Here is a 16,509-nt window from a genome sequence, read left to right as displayed (position 1 = left end):
GATGGACATTGTAAAAAAAAGGTTTCCAACAAGGCCATTACTTTTTTAAAAAAAGATTCAATGGCTCCATCACTTCTTTCATCCTTCTCGACACAATCTGAATATGTATGAGTTGTACCTTTCTTCCTTCAGAAGAGGAAAATGATAAAACTATCACGTGTCTATACACAGCACACAAACCTGGCTGCCTTTTGCTATTTAGACAGAGACACATTTATTTCCCAATATACCACTTACCAGACAGATGCAAAGATGTGGGCAAGCCAGTCATCAGAATTAACAGAGTGATTTTGCTTGCACTACATATTCTGATTTGTATGAATCTTATTTTTAGCCATGCACAAAGGGCAATAAATGGAAAATCTTATTCTAACCGCTACTTTTTCTGGGCCACCCACACTGCTCCACCTACCACACAACTTCACAAATGTGAAAACCCAACCCAGGGTTCATCCTGACAAGGGATGCAAAGTGGCTAAAATGTGTGACATTTTTTCCAGTTAGTGTTTGTGCTTTCATTCTTTTTCTGTATCAGGACTTTCAGGGAAAACAAGATTGACTTATCTCTGAGCATGTTCAAAGGCTCTAGGTAGGTATATAACTCAGTGTACAGACAAGCCTGCTAAGAACCAAACACAAGACAAGCTTGGGCAAACAAATGTACCCCCAAACTCTTCTATACATTCAGGACAAGTGACACCTGCAACACTTTGTTTCAAAAAATGATGGTGGTTTAAAAGCTCTTCCAGTTAATAAATGTGATATCAGAAACATAAACATTTACAAAACAGAGCCAAACTCAAGCCAATAGCACTTGCCTTAGATCTACTTTTAGTCTGCAGTGGACCATGCTTACCAAGGCACAGTATCCCATCATTCCTTCTCTTCTGGGCATTTTTCCCTCTGTCTACATGAGCCACACTTAACCACTCCACAGCTTGAAGCTTACCAAGTGTTAACTCACACATGGATGCTACTGTGGAGTGAGGCATCTGATGCTTACAGACAACCACTTACTAGCAAAGAAGAAAAGATTCATGAAGAGGATGTCTGCCAGGGGTACCAAGAAGACAGAGACAAGAGTCTATTTTTGATTATTATCTCTTTAGATTTTTAATGAAAAGTAATTAAGGTCTCAAGATACCAATGAGAATGCTTGTTCCTCTGAGCCCTTAGCAAATGATGATAGCAAACATACACAGGCAATGATTAATAGTTAAAAGTCTAGTTCAACAAAAGAAGTAACACGCATAAGGAGTCAACTCAGAGAAAAGCATTGTTACCTGTATGCTTGCTCATTATCCAGAAACTAGAAGCATTCTGTTATCCTCTGGTAGCTAACGCACGCTCTGCAGAGCTATAACCTTCTTCTGACGATGCACAGTACTAGAGCTGATGCGATGTCTCAGAAAATCTTTTTTGGGGTTTAGTCCACTATCGTCAGGACTTCTGATTTGTGTTGTAAAAACATGGGCAACTAAGTATTACAAAAAAGTGGGTCATACACCACTGAGAAACAACCACACCGCCCCCAAATCAGACTCCAAATGACTGTGCTCTGACAAGGTGGGAGGGGTCTGAACACAGCGAAAGCAAAACTTTCATGTGGTGAGAAGCATTTTAGTTTTCACTGGTTTAGGTTAGAGAAAGTTAATCTCAATGTCTCCTACAAAGCCAACTAACTTTTAGCATGTTCTTGAAATTATGTGACAAATACTATCTGTTAATGTGATGGGAAATTCATATATAATGTCATAAATAGTCCACAGGATAGTCTCAGGCTTAAATGACATGTCCATCACCTAACAGGGCACACTGTGACTCAGTGAAGTAAGGTGGTCAAAGTGAAACCAAAGACAAAAAAACCAAAAATTTTTAAAATCCACATTACTATCTACTTCTCCAAGGGAAGATCAAAGTACTGTATACCACTTCACCACACCTGCACCCAATGGGGGCATCAAACACAATGGCAGATATTTCCCAAACACTTTCCACTTCGGCAGGAAGACAGTAAAATGGAGTCACCTGAATCGCACACATTCATTCATCAGAACAATTCAAGTCAATCCATACTGAATCCATGTTATGTAAAGGACAAAGGATCTGAAGGGATGCAGAGAGAAGTCTCTGCTTTCAAGGAACTTAGTGTCTTGTACGGGGGATGATAAGATCTAGATAGAACCAATGCCAAATGCAGGCCATTTTTAAAAAGAAACAAAATCTCTTCCAGCAGCTGTTTACTAAATACTTATTTTACTTACATAAGGTTTGTGCACCACATTCTTCACATGAGCCCTTTGATAATTCCTTGCATTTTGTGTGGGTTTTCTTTCAGTGTGCAAAGAACACTGACTCATTCCAACCCTGTATCTCAACACTCTTAAGGAATACAGGGAGACCAGTGTGACCCTGGGAGCCATGGAGTACACCAGAGCAATCTAAAGTGATGTTTCTTTGAAGAGGGATAAGGATGCAGTGCTGAAGGAAGACTTTTTGGTTCAGGGCATAAGAAAGAGATACCTGAATGAAATTTTGTTGTCATCAATTATAAAATTAGAATTTTTTTATTTGTGTATTCATATTTGTATACATTGTTTGGGCCGTTTCTCCCCCCTACCTCCAGCCCCCTCCCTCTCCCCTATAAAATTAGAATTTTATTGGAGTCCATATATTGTTTGGATTGTGGATGGAGAATGTGTGTGAGGGAATCTGGCTAAATTCATCTTTCCTGTTTCTGCCAACTTGGCTTACAGTATACCAATTACTAATTTTAAAATAATCAGATTAGGATCAGTTGACAACACTAAAACCACTTGCACATAAGTGAATCTTCCTTTTATGATACCAGAGACCCACAAAGATCGGTCAAGGCCACTCAGTATCATTTTTATTGGCAGAATGCAGAAAATATACCAGTTGATAGAAGCTTTTATCTGATAAAGACACTGGTGAGTCCACACAGGTATCTGTGCAAGAGCTGATTAATGTAATTTGAAGAGAAAAATGAGCAATAAAGATCATTGTCTTATAAAATGACACCTAATGTCATCCTTTCTAAGCTACAAATTGTGCAATATAAGCAGTGAAGAATACCACTTGTAAATTTGGAACTAGTTGGATAGTTGAAAAAAGTCTGGAAAAATATGCAAAAGTTAATAGGTAGACTTATCCGAGTAGCCGGATTATAAGAAACTTATTTTCTTTTTTATTCTACGTTGTTATTTTACAGACTATATAGAATAAATATGTATGGTCATGTGCCATATAAATATGTTTCAGACAATGGTGGACCACATATAGAAGGTCCCATAGCGTGTATTGCCTACAGCATTGTGTAAATACACTCTATGATGTTCACACAGTGACAAAATTGGCTAATAACCCACTTCTCGGAACATATTACTGTCATTAAGTGACTCACAATTATATTACTTTTATAAGAAGAAAAACAAAGCTACTTGTGTTTTGATAAAACAGAAAAATTATTCTCCGCTTCTGGCCCTTTTCTAGACATTAAGATCACTTAATACACAGGACCCAATAATCTGGTCTGGTGACAAACAAGGCATGGAATATGGGAAAAATCTGTTAGAAACAATAAATTATAGCCTCTAATAAAAGACTATAAGGACTCTATAAAAATCCTGCTATCCTGTAATGCTTTGCAAATACTGTACTGTAACAAAAAAGAGACAGTGGTTTTCCTCAGCACAACCCCCCTCTCTATACTTTTTGGCTGTAACAAAGCTGCAGGTGCCCGGCCCTCTCAGCGATCAGTTTAATGGGCTATCCTTGAAGGATGTGTGCAGTCCCCTGGGTTAAATCAGAGCTCAGAGAGAGGCATGACTTCCCAAGTGACAGATGCATCCAAAAAAGAACACGCAAATCACTTCTTAAAAAACCAATACTCTTGAAACTAATTATGTCTTAACTTTTAGATTTCTTCCAAAACACACAGAGAAGACCTAACACTTAAAACTGGCCCTGAAAGGTGGTAAGTGGCAAAACTTGCATAGTTTCTCAAGAGTAAAAATCAATGTTTTATTCTTCTACCCCCAGTTAATGTCTTTAGATTCTTATTAAGGCATGAAAACAGGTACAATGAAACCTTACTAGATGATCTGATGACAAGAGGATTTTTGTTGTTGTTGTTTCAATTTCCTGGTTAATTGACAGCTAGAAAATGCTTTTTTGTTGAAAACAGTTTCTTTTCCTAATTGTAAAACATTTAACCACTCTCAATGATTCAGCAGGTCAGTGTTAACAGTTACAAATACCCTCCAGGGTATATCCCCTTCACTGAACACCAAAGCTATCTTGTTTTCTCAGCCATTATCTTTGAAAAAGGGAAGTGAGCTGTGTGCAGTAGGGTGGGGTGTGTGGGCAGTGTTGGGGTGGGGGTGGAGAAGCAGAAAGATTAGTTAATTTGGGGTCTGTTAATTGGGTTCTAGGTAGATAAACCAGTGGTGAACACAAAGTCAGTGTGTGGAAGGAGTCAGGCACATCTGACCAATAAGAAACCTGAGGGCCAACAGGGATTGCCTAGGAGGGGCCTTCTCTACCTTGTGTCATTTTGTCTGGAAATGTTCTTCTCGGGGAATCTGTGTCAGTCTCTGAATTTATGGGGCTGCACTTTTTTTTATTAGATTCTAAATTGATGACATTCCAGTTCAGGCTTAGGGTGCCTGGAGATCCACATGGATATCAGAGATGAATAATCCCTTGTTTTTTTCTCCTTTAGACTTGTTCACCTGCAGTTTCTTTCCTACAGAAAACTTTAATTCTGATTTTTTAATATCACACTAATTATATCAGAAACCTTGGTTGCTTTGCCCTGGTCTTCACCACCTATGTGAAAAGCATTAAAAATTTATTTCTAGGCAAGTTTGGAAAGTTTGGTGTAAAAACAAAGGGGCTGACTTTTATATATATATATAGAGTCCTTTAATGACTTCATCTTACCACTTTTCTTTGTACACATACACACACACACACACACATTCAAACATATACATACACTATCTTGATATCTTAAGGAAAAAGTGGGACAATTTTGGACAATGTTTCTGAGCATTTTGAAACTGTGAATCCTACGTGCTACTCTTCATGAATTCCAACCATTGGTCAGCCCCAGGGACAGGACCTAAAGATAGTGAAGGAGATTTGAAGAAACATGGCTACCAGGCCCACTGAGAATCTTCTGGTCATTCTTTAAAGACAGCTTTATTGAAACAGAATATAAAAAGCAAAAGTTAAGAAAGGCAGGACCCAATTGACTAATCTAGAGGGTTCCATTCTGAGTAGCTAGGATTACAGGCATGAGCCACCAGTGCCTGGTTTAAGAGTTCCATTCTGTATGCTTACCAGGAAACTGCATGTCACTCATTGACTTGTTCTGTGACTTATGGGTACAATAAAACCAGTACTCTCAACAGAACAGAGACTTGGTGATGAGGATAAATTATACTTAATTTGAAGAATGTAAAGAGGCCTCAGAATAACCAGAGGCCCTGTAGCAGGAGAACCAGCCACTGTTGGTTTCCTCTCAAAGCTTTCCTTTTCTACCACACTGAACTCTGCTTCCTCCCTACACATTCACCTCCACTGAGTAAGACCTGTTATGAGCTACAGTCAGGCATACAACTCCATGCCCTGCCCAAACAGAGTTGTGGGCATGAACTGGTTTGTGAACACAATCCCGAGGAACTAAAACAGCCCTGCTATAGGAGCGCTTTTCACCATAGCCAGGCAGGTCCTCTATGTGGGATTTTTGTAGAGACTAAAGATGTTTATGGCAAATTTCCTTGATAGATTCTGACAGGTATGTCTACTCCAACAAGAAACCTATTTCTAAGACTGACATATCCCATTCAGCAGCTGCTTTAACTTTGTTGTCTTTGGGGTTGCCCAAAGAGTACTGGATGAAGGAGAGGTGAGTGGGGCCAGTCTGTTCCTATTCTACCCTCTCAAACTGTAACATTGCTATTGAGTACTAGTTATTCTGCACGGCATTCATGGAAGGAGGGAAGCAATGGTATTTAGGATTTTTTTCTATTATTTTCTATAGATAACATAAAAATTGTATTTAATCATTTTAAATGCACAGTTTGGTGGTATTAAGTACATTTACACTGTTGGGCAACCATTGCAACCATTGCCACCATCCTCCTCCTACACTTTTTCATCTTTCCAAATACTACATCCATTAAACAGCAATTCTCCATTATCTGTTCTCTTCCCTCTAGCAACCACCAGTCTACTTCCTGACTCTATGAATTTGACAATTCTAGGTACCTCATATAAGTGAGAACATCTCATATTTGTCCTTTTGCATCTGGATGATCTCATTCAGCATTTTACCATGGTAGCCTGGGTCAGAATTTCCTATCTTTTTAAGGCTGAGTAGTATTCCATGGTATGTACAGATCCCGTTTGTTTATCCATTCATTTGTCGAGGGGCATGTGAGCTGCTCCCACATTTTGGTTATCGTGAATGATGCTGCTGTGAACATGGGTGTGAAAATATCTGTTCAAATCCCTGCTTTCACTTGTTCAGGGTAGATACCCAGACGTGGAATTCCTGGGTCATATGGTAATTCCGTTTAGTTTTTTGAGATCACCCTACTCTTTGGTTTTCAGTTTTATAAAATTAATAAACTTTATTTTTAAGAGTTTTAGGTTTACAGTAAAACTGAGCAGAGAGTAAAGAGATTTTTCATATACTCCCATTCAGCTTTATGGAGCCTTTAAGTACTTGGTGACTGAGGCTCTGTTTACGAGTACAGGGAGTGATTCAGGCAGGTCCTACCACGCCCAGCTAGCAACTAAAGCCCCAATCCACCTGAGGAGTCACAGCAGCTTTCTTTCTTCCATACCTGTGGACATGATCCTTACTGAGAGCACAGGTTATCCTCCTGGAAAGCCTGCTGTGTACACATGGAGAGTCCCAGGATGGCTAAGCAGTAGGGAGCATAGGAACATTTGATCCAAGCCTTTTCTTTCTCTTCCTGCTGAAGATAATTTCATAAATCCACAACTTTCCTTCCAAGAATGCCGTGCAGAATAACTAACTAGTGCTTGACAGAGACGTGGGTGAGTAATAATAGATAATTACATCACTCACAACTCTGTCAATCCTGTAGCAGCCCAGTTATCCTTTGGGCAGCTGCAGAAGACAGCTCTGAGTTAATTTCACCAGGGATTCTTTCATCACCACCACTTTTAGTCTTATTTTTCTGATCTTGTGAGTTTATTTTAAACACATGCATTTAAATCCATCTCCAGGATTTTTGGCTGTATTTAATGTTTAGGCAATAGATATGTTCCTTCATTACATAGTTACTTGGCAATTGCTTTATTAACTGTAAGTATTCTCAATTCTAGAGAGTTATAATAAAAGAACTGTAAATCCTGGGGGCTACTTTGAATGATACCAAGTAAAATGTTATAAATCACTGTGCTTATCCACAGATTTAAAGTGCTCAGCAATTTTTCAAATGTTTCCTGGACAGCATTACTCATACTATTTTTACACTCACATTGATTCAATAAAATGAAAGAAAAAAACATTTAAAATTTCTACAATAAAAGCTCAGAAACATACAAAATACCTACATACTCATGGGCCTATGTGCACATTTGTACCTAAGCTCACATATATCCATGTGTGTGTTTCATTAAATACTTTTTTCTATTAATATGGAATAAATTGTTCTTGTTCTTGGCAGAGGCAATTAGCCTGTTTGAAAGCAAACACAATAACAAGGCAATCCTCAAAATAATTTCAGTCCTGAGAACTTGGAGCCCATAAAAACCTGGACTTGCTGACTTGGATTATTTGTTGGAGATATGCCTCCCTTTACATGTGTTTTGTGTGTCTTCCCTCACACACCTAAGTGTGGAAGAACAATACTGTAATGACTCACTTTGAAGGGGAACAATGTATTTCTCAACCCAGGGGAAGAAAGATATTTGAGTGTCTGAAAGCATGAGGAACATACCTGCAAAGGGACCTAAGCAGACGGCACTGTTAGTCACACCTTTTGAAAACCAAGGGCAAAGAATGGCTGGGAGCAGCAGGAGGAAAAGCTCCTCCTGCTGGAGTAATGGTGTCTTCATGGCTGGACTCTCAAATGTGAGCAAAGGCACTGAACTGATGTTAAAATTCTCTTTTTTGAGATGTGTGTCAATATATTCAGTAAAGTATTCCATGTCGTAATGATGTTTGAAGTATACAGTTTTTCTGCCTTCATCATTTATCCTTCCAATTATGCTTGAGTTAAAGCAGTGGTTCTCAAAGTGGGTCCTTGGACTAGATACATGGGCATCACTTGAAAACTTGTTAGAAAAGCAAATTTCTGGCCCACACCAGATTCACTGAATCAGAAACTCTGGGCCTGAGGCCTAACAATCTGAAGTTTAACAAGCCTCTGGGTGATTCTCATGCAAGCTAAAGCTAACAACTTGTGAGTTAAGAAATCACCAATATGCAGATTCCAACCCTAGCTCCTCAACTTAATTCTAATTTGTTAAAAGAAAGGTAATTCATGTGTGCTTAAGCATTTGTTACTAACCTAAGAAAATATTTACCATTGCTTAGTTAGGGAAAAGAAACCTTAGTAAAACTTACATATAATTTTTCCAGGTTCTGTCCTGGCTTCGAGTCTTAGGATGCAGGGAACTGGGTGAAGAGAGAGATGAGAAGGCTACAGCAATCCATTCAGACATGGACCCCAAAGCTCAACGGGGCAAATTTGTAATAGATCAGTGAGTCTCCACCTAATTGGGGAGGAAAAGTTTTCCATTAATGAAGTTTGCATGTGACTAGTCCCCCTCTCTCCTGCTGTCTCACAACACTTTCATTCTGTTCTTTATGCTCTCTAGTAACCTACTGTGGTTCTGGCTGTGTGTCTCTTAACCAAACCACATAAATGGAATCTGACCAAATAGCCCACGGTATTAATGTCTGGGCTCCACCCATGTGGAAGCCCTAATCCTTGAGTCATTTCCTTTAGGTAAGCATCCCTCACCCAGTGCTCTCCTGAATCCAATAGCAACTTGGAAATAGGTTAATATCCAATATCCAATCAACAACCTCCTCTATTTCATCTTATGAATGCTTTCTTTCAACAAATTGGGACATCTTGGCTTAAGAGATACAAGATGTGGTTGTGGTAAGTAGGAGATTTTAAGGAAGCAAATGATTATTTTGTGAAGTCTGAGTGAAATGGGATGACTCTCTTGTTGTTTCAAATGTGTTTATTTTAAAATCAGCAATATACATTTTATGATGATGAATTAATAATGCTTATTGTAGAACATGAGGAAAATAGGGAAAGATATGTATATATTAATTCTAATTATATATCTAATTATATATATATATGTAAAACAAGAGAGAGAGAGAGAGAGAGAACGAACAATGGCAAGCTTGACACTGATAAATCACTAATGATATTTTGTTGTTCAAGTTCATAAAACCTTCATTGGAACTCCTGTGGTTTTCTACGCTTCAGAATTCAGATTTATTTTAGATTTTTTTTTTTGGTGGACCTGAGGTTTGAATTCAGGGCCTTGAAAAGCTCAATAATCCAAATAAGAAACTCAATTGAAAGCCTTACTAATACAATGGAACAAGCTGAAAATACAGTATCAGGGATTAAAGATAAAGTAGAGGAATAAGCTCAATCAGGCAAAGAAAAGATACTAAGCAAATATAAATGGAACATGCAAGACCTTTGGGATACCATCAAAAGACCAAACCTAAGAATCATGGGTATATAAGAAGGAGAAGAGATACAAACTAAAGGTATAGAAAACACCTTCAACAAAATAATAGCAAAAAATTCGCCAATCTTGTGAAAGAGAAGGTCATCCAGGTACGGAAGGCTTTCTCAGTATCAAATAGGCAATCTCAGAAAAGAAACACTCCTAGACTCCTAGGCACATTAGAATTAAAACACTAAATATACAGATCAAAGACAAAATATTGAAAGGTGAAAGAGAAAAGCAATAAGTCACATATAAAGGCAAAACCATCGGAATAACAGCAGATTTTTTCAACAGAAGCTCTAAAAGCAAGGTAGGCAAGGAATGATATATTCCAAGCCATGAAAAAGAAAATAACTGCCAACCTAGATTATTATATCCAGCAAAGCTACTCTTCATAATAGAAGGAGAAAGAAAAACCATTCACAATAAATAAAAGCTAAAAGAATTCATTACCGTTAAACCAGCACTGTACAAGGTACTTAAAGGAATCCTATACACAGAAGAGGAAGATAAATGCAACTAGGAAAGTATAGGAAATAATAAATCACACTAGATGAGGGGATTAGCAAATGAGAATTAGCAAGCAAGCTAAACATAAAACATAAAAACAAAGTGACAGGAGATACAACATAATTTTAAATATTAAAATTGAATGTTAATAGCTTCAACGCTCCACTCAAAAGACAGATTTGCAGGTTGGATTAAAAAGCATGATCTGGTCATTTGTTGCCTACAATAAATCCATCTCACTGACAAAGACAAACATTGTCTTAGGGTGAAAGGATGGAAAAATATTTTCTAAATAAAGGGACCCCAAAAGCAAGCAGGAGTAGCTATACTCATATCTGATAAAACAGACTTCAAATCCAAATTTGTCAGAAGAAACCAAGAAGTTCAATATAAAGGGAATGATCCATCAAGAGGAGATAACAGCTGTTAACATATGCATCAAATTTTGGCACACCCAATTTGTTAAACAAACACTATTGGACTTATAAGCACAGACAGACCCCACCACAATAATAATGGGAAATTTCAATACCCTCCTCTCACAGTTAGATAGGTCACCCAGACAAAAACTCAACAAAGAAACTTCATAATTAATTGACACTTTAGATCAAATGGATTTAACAGACAAATACAGAGTATTTCATCTAGCAGCTGCACAATACACATTCTTCTCAGTGGCCCATGGAACTTTCTCTAAAATAGATCATATTTTAGGACATAAAGCAAGACTTAACACATATAAGAAAACTGAAATTACCCCCTGTATTCTTTCAGACCACAATGGGATAAAACTAGAAATCAACAACAAAAGGAACTATAAGAAAATCTTTAAACACATGGAGACTGACAAAGGACTGATAACCAGAATATACAGGGAACTCAAAAAACTAAACACTCCCAAAATTAATGAACCAATAAAGAAATGGGCAACTGAACTAAACAGATCTTTCTCAAAAGAAGAAATTCAAATGGCCAAAAAACACATGAAAAAATGCTCACCATCTCTAGCAATAAAGGAAATGCAAATTAAAACCACGCTAAGATTCTACCTAACCCCTGTTAGAATAGCCATTATTAAAAACACCACTAACAACAGATGTTGGTGAGGATGTGGGGAAAAAATGAACCCTCATACACTGCTGGTGGGAATGCAAACTAGTGCAACCACTCTGGAAAAAAATTTGGAGGCTTCTTAAAAATCTAAACATAGATCTACCATATGATCCAGCAATCCTACTCCTGGGGATATACCCAAAGGAATGTGACACAGGTTACTCCAGAGACACTTGCACACCCATGTTTATTGCAGCACTATTCGCAATAGCCAAGTTATAGAAACAACCAAGATGCCCCTCTACTGATGAATGGATTAAGAAAATATGGTATTTGTACACAATGGAATTTTACTCAGCCATGAAGAAGAATGAAAGCTTATCATTCACAAGTAAATGGATGGAACCGAAGAACATCATTCTGAGTGTGGTTAGTCAGGCTCAGAAGACCAAAAATCATATGTTCTCCTTCATATGCAGATTTTAGATCTAGGGCAAATACAGCAATGTGGTCGAACTTGGGTCACATGATAAGGGGTGAGCACACATGGGAGGTATGGGGATAGGTAAGAAATCCAAAACATGATAGTAATTGATGTCTCCACTCCAGAGGAACTAATATAGAAACCTTAAAGTGACAGAGGTCAATATGAGAAGGGGATCAGGAACTAGTGAAAAGGTCAGTTAGAGATGAATCAACTTGGGATGTAACACATTTCTACATGGAAGCAATGCTAGAAATCTCTCTGTATAGCTATCCTTATCTCAACTAGCAAAAATGCTTTGTCTTCCTTATTATTGCTTATACCTTCTCTTCAACAAAATTGTAGATAAGGGCAGAACAGATTCTGCCAGGAAGCAAGGGGGGTGAGGGTGATGAAGGGGCGGGGAAGGGTGGGGGCAGAGGGTAGGAGGGCAAAATGGCCCAAACAATGTATGCACATATGAATAAGTGAATTGTGTCATCAAAGAAATAAGGAGGGAAATATTTTTTAAAACCCCAGAATCTAATGGAAATGAAAACACAACTTACCAGAATCTCTGGAATAAAGCAAAACTCAGAGGAAAGTTTATAGTTAGGAATACCTACATTAAAAAACAAAACAAAAAAACAAGCAAGCAAGCAAACAAACAAACAAAAACCCCCAGAGAGATCTCAAATAAATAGCATAATGATGTACTTCAAGCTCCTAAAAAAACAAGAACAAGCTAAACCCCAAATTAGCAGGCAGAAAGAAAAAAATAAGATTAGGGTACAAATTAATGAAATGGAGACTAAAAATATACAAAGAATCAATGAAACAAAAAGCTAGTTCTTTGGAAAGTTAAATAAGGTGGATAGTTAGCCAAACTAATCAAAAGAATGAGGGAAAAGGCTCAAATTAATAAAATTAGAGATATCACAACAAATAATAATAAAATCCAGAGGATCAGTAGGAAATACTTTGAAAACCTATATTCTAATAAACGGAAAGAGCTAGAAAAAATGGATAAATTTCTATATGCATTTGACCAACCAAAACTGAACCAATAACATAGAAGCTACTTAAACAGATCTATAACAAACAATGAGATTGAAGCAGTAATAGTCTCTCAACAAAGAAGAGCCTGGAAATGGGTAGATTTCACTGCTGAATTCTACCAGACCTGTAAAGAAGTAACACCAATGATCTCAAACTATTCAATGAAATAGAAAAGGATGGAACATTACCAAACTCATTCTATGACTCCAGTACTACTCTGATCCCAAAACTGGACCAGGACACAACAACAACAACAAAAGAAAATTATAGACCAATTTTGCTGATGAACATAAACACAAAAATTCTCAATAAAATTCTTATAGACTAAATTCAACTACACATTAAAAAGATCATACACCACAATCAAGTTGGTGTCACTCCAGGGATGCAAGGATGGTTCAACATATGCAAATAAATAAATGTAATGGAGCTCATAAACAGAATGAAGGACAAAAGTCACATGATAATCCCAATAGACACAGAAAAAGCCTTTGACAAAATTCAACATTCTTTTATGATAAAAGCTTTGAAGAAACTAGTAATAGAAGGAATGTACCTCAACATAATAAAGTCTATATATGACAAACCTACAGCCAACATTGTATTAAACAGGGAAAAACTGAAATCATTTCCTATAAAGTCAGGAACCAGACAAGGGTGTCCACTTTCCTCACTCTTATTCAATATAGTACTGGAATTTCTAGTCAAAGAATAAGGCAAAAGAAAATAAAAAGGATTCAAATATGGAAGGAGGAAGTCAAATTATTTCTCTTTTTGGATGGTATTATCCTACATTTAAAAGACCCTAAAGAGTCCACCAAAAAAAAAAAAAAAAACCAAAAACCAAAAAACCCAAAACCTTCTAGATCTGATAAACACTTCTGGCAATGTAGCAGGGTATAAAATTAATACAAAAATCAAGTTTATTGAACAGGTTGAAAAGAAATCAAGAAAACAATTCCATTCACAATATCATTAAAAAATACCTAGAAATAAACTTAACAAAGGAAGTGAAAGATCTTGATAATGAAAACTATAAAAGACACACAAAGATGGAAAGACCTTCCATGCTCATAGATTGGCAGAATTAATATTGTAAACATGGTTATACTACTGAAAGCAATCTACAGATTCAATGCAATCCCCATCACAATCTCAATTTCATTCTTCAGAGAAACAGAAAAATCAATTCTAAAATTCATATGGAAATATAAAAGATGCTGACTAGCAAAAGCAATCCTAAGGAAAAAGAGCAACACTGAGGTAATCACAGTACCATATTTTAAATTATACTACAGAACCAGAGTAACAAAAGCAGTATGGTACTGGCATAAAAAACAGACATGAAGAACAATGAAACAGAATACACAGAAATAAACCCACACAGCTACAGTCATCTGATTTTCAACACAGGAGCCAAAAATATGTATTGCAGAAAAAGACAGCCTCTTCAAAAATAGGCCTGGGAAAACTGGTTATTCTCATGTAGAAGACTGAAACTAGACCCTTGTCTTTCATGCTGTACAAAAACAAGTTAAAAAATGCATCAAAGATCTCAATGTAGGATCTGAAACCCTGACACTGCCATGGGAAAAATAGAGGACACACTGGAAGATGTAGGCATAGAAAATTACTTTCTGAATAGGACTCCAATTGCCCAGGAAATAAGAGCAAGATAGACCAAAGGTATTACATCAAATTAAAAAGTTTCTGTACATCTAAGGAAAAACCAAACCAAAATCAAGAGATATCTCACACAATGGGAAAATTTCTTCACCAGCTATTCAACAGTAAAGGATTAATATCCAGAATATAAGAAGAGCTCAAAAAACTAAATACCAAAACAACAAATAATTCAATTAATAAATGGGCAAATTAATCAAATAATTCCCAGAACAAGCACAAATGGCTAATAAATACATAAATATTCTCAGTCATAAAGGAAATGCAAATCAAAACTACACTGAGATTTTATCTCACCCTAGTCAGAATGGCAATCATCAAGAAAACAAACAACACGCTGGCAAAGATGCAGGGAAAAATGAACCCTCATACACTGTTGGTGGAATATGAACTGGTACAGCCACTGTGGAAATCATTATGGAGGTTCATCAAAAAACTAAAAGGGCTTACCTCATGACCTTGCCAGACCACCTGAAGTATATATATCTGAAGAAGTATAAATTGACATATAAGAGAGACACCTGCAATAGCCAAGCTATGGAATCAGCCTAGTTGCCCAACCACCTTTATTAAAGAATAAAGAAAATGTGACACACACACACACACACACACACACACACACACACACACACACACACACACACACACACACACACCATGGAGTGTTATTCAGCTATAAAGAAGAACGAAATTACATCCTTTGCAAGAAAATGGGTGGAACTGGAGACCATAATGTTGAGCAAGATAAACCAAACTCAAAAAGCCAAATATCACGTATTTTCTCTTATATGTGGAATCTAGACCTAAAATGACAATGATTATGATGATGATAATAGTAATTGGACATGAATATAAAAGGGGGACTATCTGGGTGAGATCAACAAGGGGAAAGGAGAGAGTACTGGGGGGTGAAGAGGACTGAAGAAGATAGCATAAAGAAACCTACCAAACACTGAAAAGTGGGGGGAGTAGGGAGGGAATAAGGGACTATAATAGAGGAGGTGAACTTGTTCTAAGTACATTGCATGCATTTATGTATGGCACTATCACAGTGCAACCTTGTGCTATTAATATATGCTAATAAAAAGTAAAAAAATGTTAAAAAGTAGGCATTTTCATGTCTGTAGAATATACTCCAGAGACATGCATTTTATTTAACTATTTCTTTCAGTTTTGGAATTGCAGATTATTTGCATGACTTTATTGCCAACAATACTTTGGGAGACAGATTCGAATACCAAATTATCTTAATTTCCAAACATTTTCTTGGACTCCTAGAAAAAGAACTACTGAGTCAAATGATGTGAATTTCAAGGTTCCTGATGACTTTTCAGAGAGGCTATACCAGTCTGTGCTCTCCCCAGCTGCATGAGTGTCTGATTAATTTGCTACTTACCAACTTTATTACAGGTACAGAAAACACACATGCACCTTAAATACCTTTATAAAATTCTAATTCCTGATGAACAAACATAGGACATTTACTTTTCTTTACACAGAAGACAGTGAGCAGCTCACTGTGTTTCTATAGAAGAGAGGAGTGGGATTAATACTATTTACCATCATTAGGTCAGACTGAGTCAGATGTGCACAATGGGAAAGTTGTGACTCGTCCATGGGTTCTTTCATGGAAGGGATGTGGGGGGGTTGGAAATAATTCACATATTATCATGAAAAGAAAACCCATCAATTATCTGTGGGCTGAAAATTCAGCTTCTGGAATCCAGAGGACTGTGCTTCCCTTCCTTTGGGTGTTTTCCTTTTTCTTAGCACAGCCTCAGAGAGCAGAAAGTAAGGTGATGACAAATCAGGTAAGATACACTAATAATGATGGCTGATTCTCACTTGTGACATGATGTGCCTCCTTCAGTGCCAGGGTCTTGCATGTGTTATCTCATTTGATGCTGAGTGCACTGGCATAAAAATGGTGGCTGGCAAGTTTGAAAGTAGGTGCTCACCCATCAATC

At 37.2% G+C, this 16,509-nt stretch overlaps 1 protein-coding gene across 7 annotated transcripts in view; it reads right to left on the bottom strand.

Moving 5' to 3' along the window:
- Positions 1-16,509, bottom strand: part of Bach2 (BTB domain and CNC homolog 2) — a 355,873-nt gene that overhangs the window by 150,007 nt on the left and 189,357 nt on the right. For 3 of the 7 annotated variants that reach the window (XM_074078083.1, XM_074078073.1, XM_074078090.1), the window contains exon 3: positions 8,633-8,781. The exons of 3 other annotated variants lie outside the window; for them this stretch is intronic. The gene's annotated coding sequence lies outside the window, so the exon portion shown is untranslated. Of the gene's footprint in view, positions 1-1,283; positions 2,632-8,632; positions 8,782-16,509 lie in introns of those variants that run through there. One more of the 7 variants, XM_074078094.1, reaches the window with a different exon arrangement.

This window comes from Castor canadensis, chromosome 1 (assembly GCF_047511655.1).
Source record: "Castor canadensis chromosome 1, mCasCan1.hap1v2, whole genome shotgun sequence".
Lineage (NCBI taxonomy): Eukaryota > Metazoa > Chordata > Mammalia > Rodentia > Castoridae > Castor > Castor canadensis.
The sequence above is the reverse complement of the archived record's forward strand: the minus strand, read 5'-3'. Positions and strand labels throughout refer to the sequence as shown.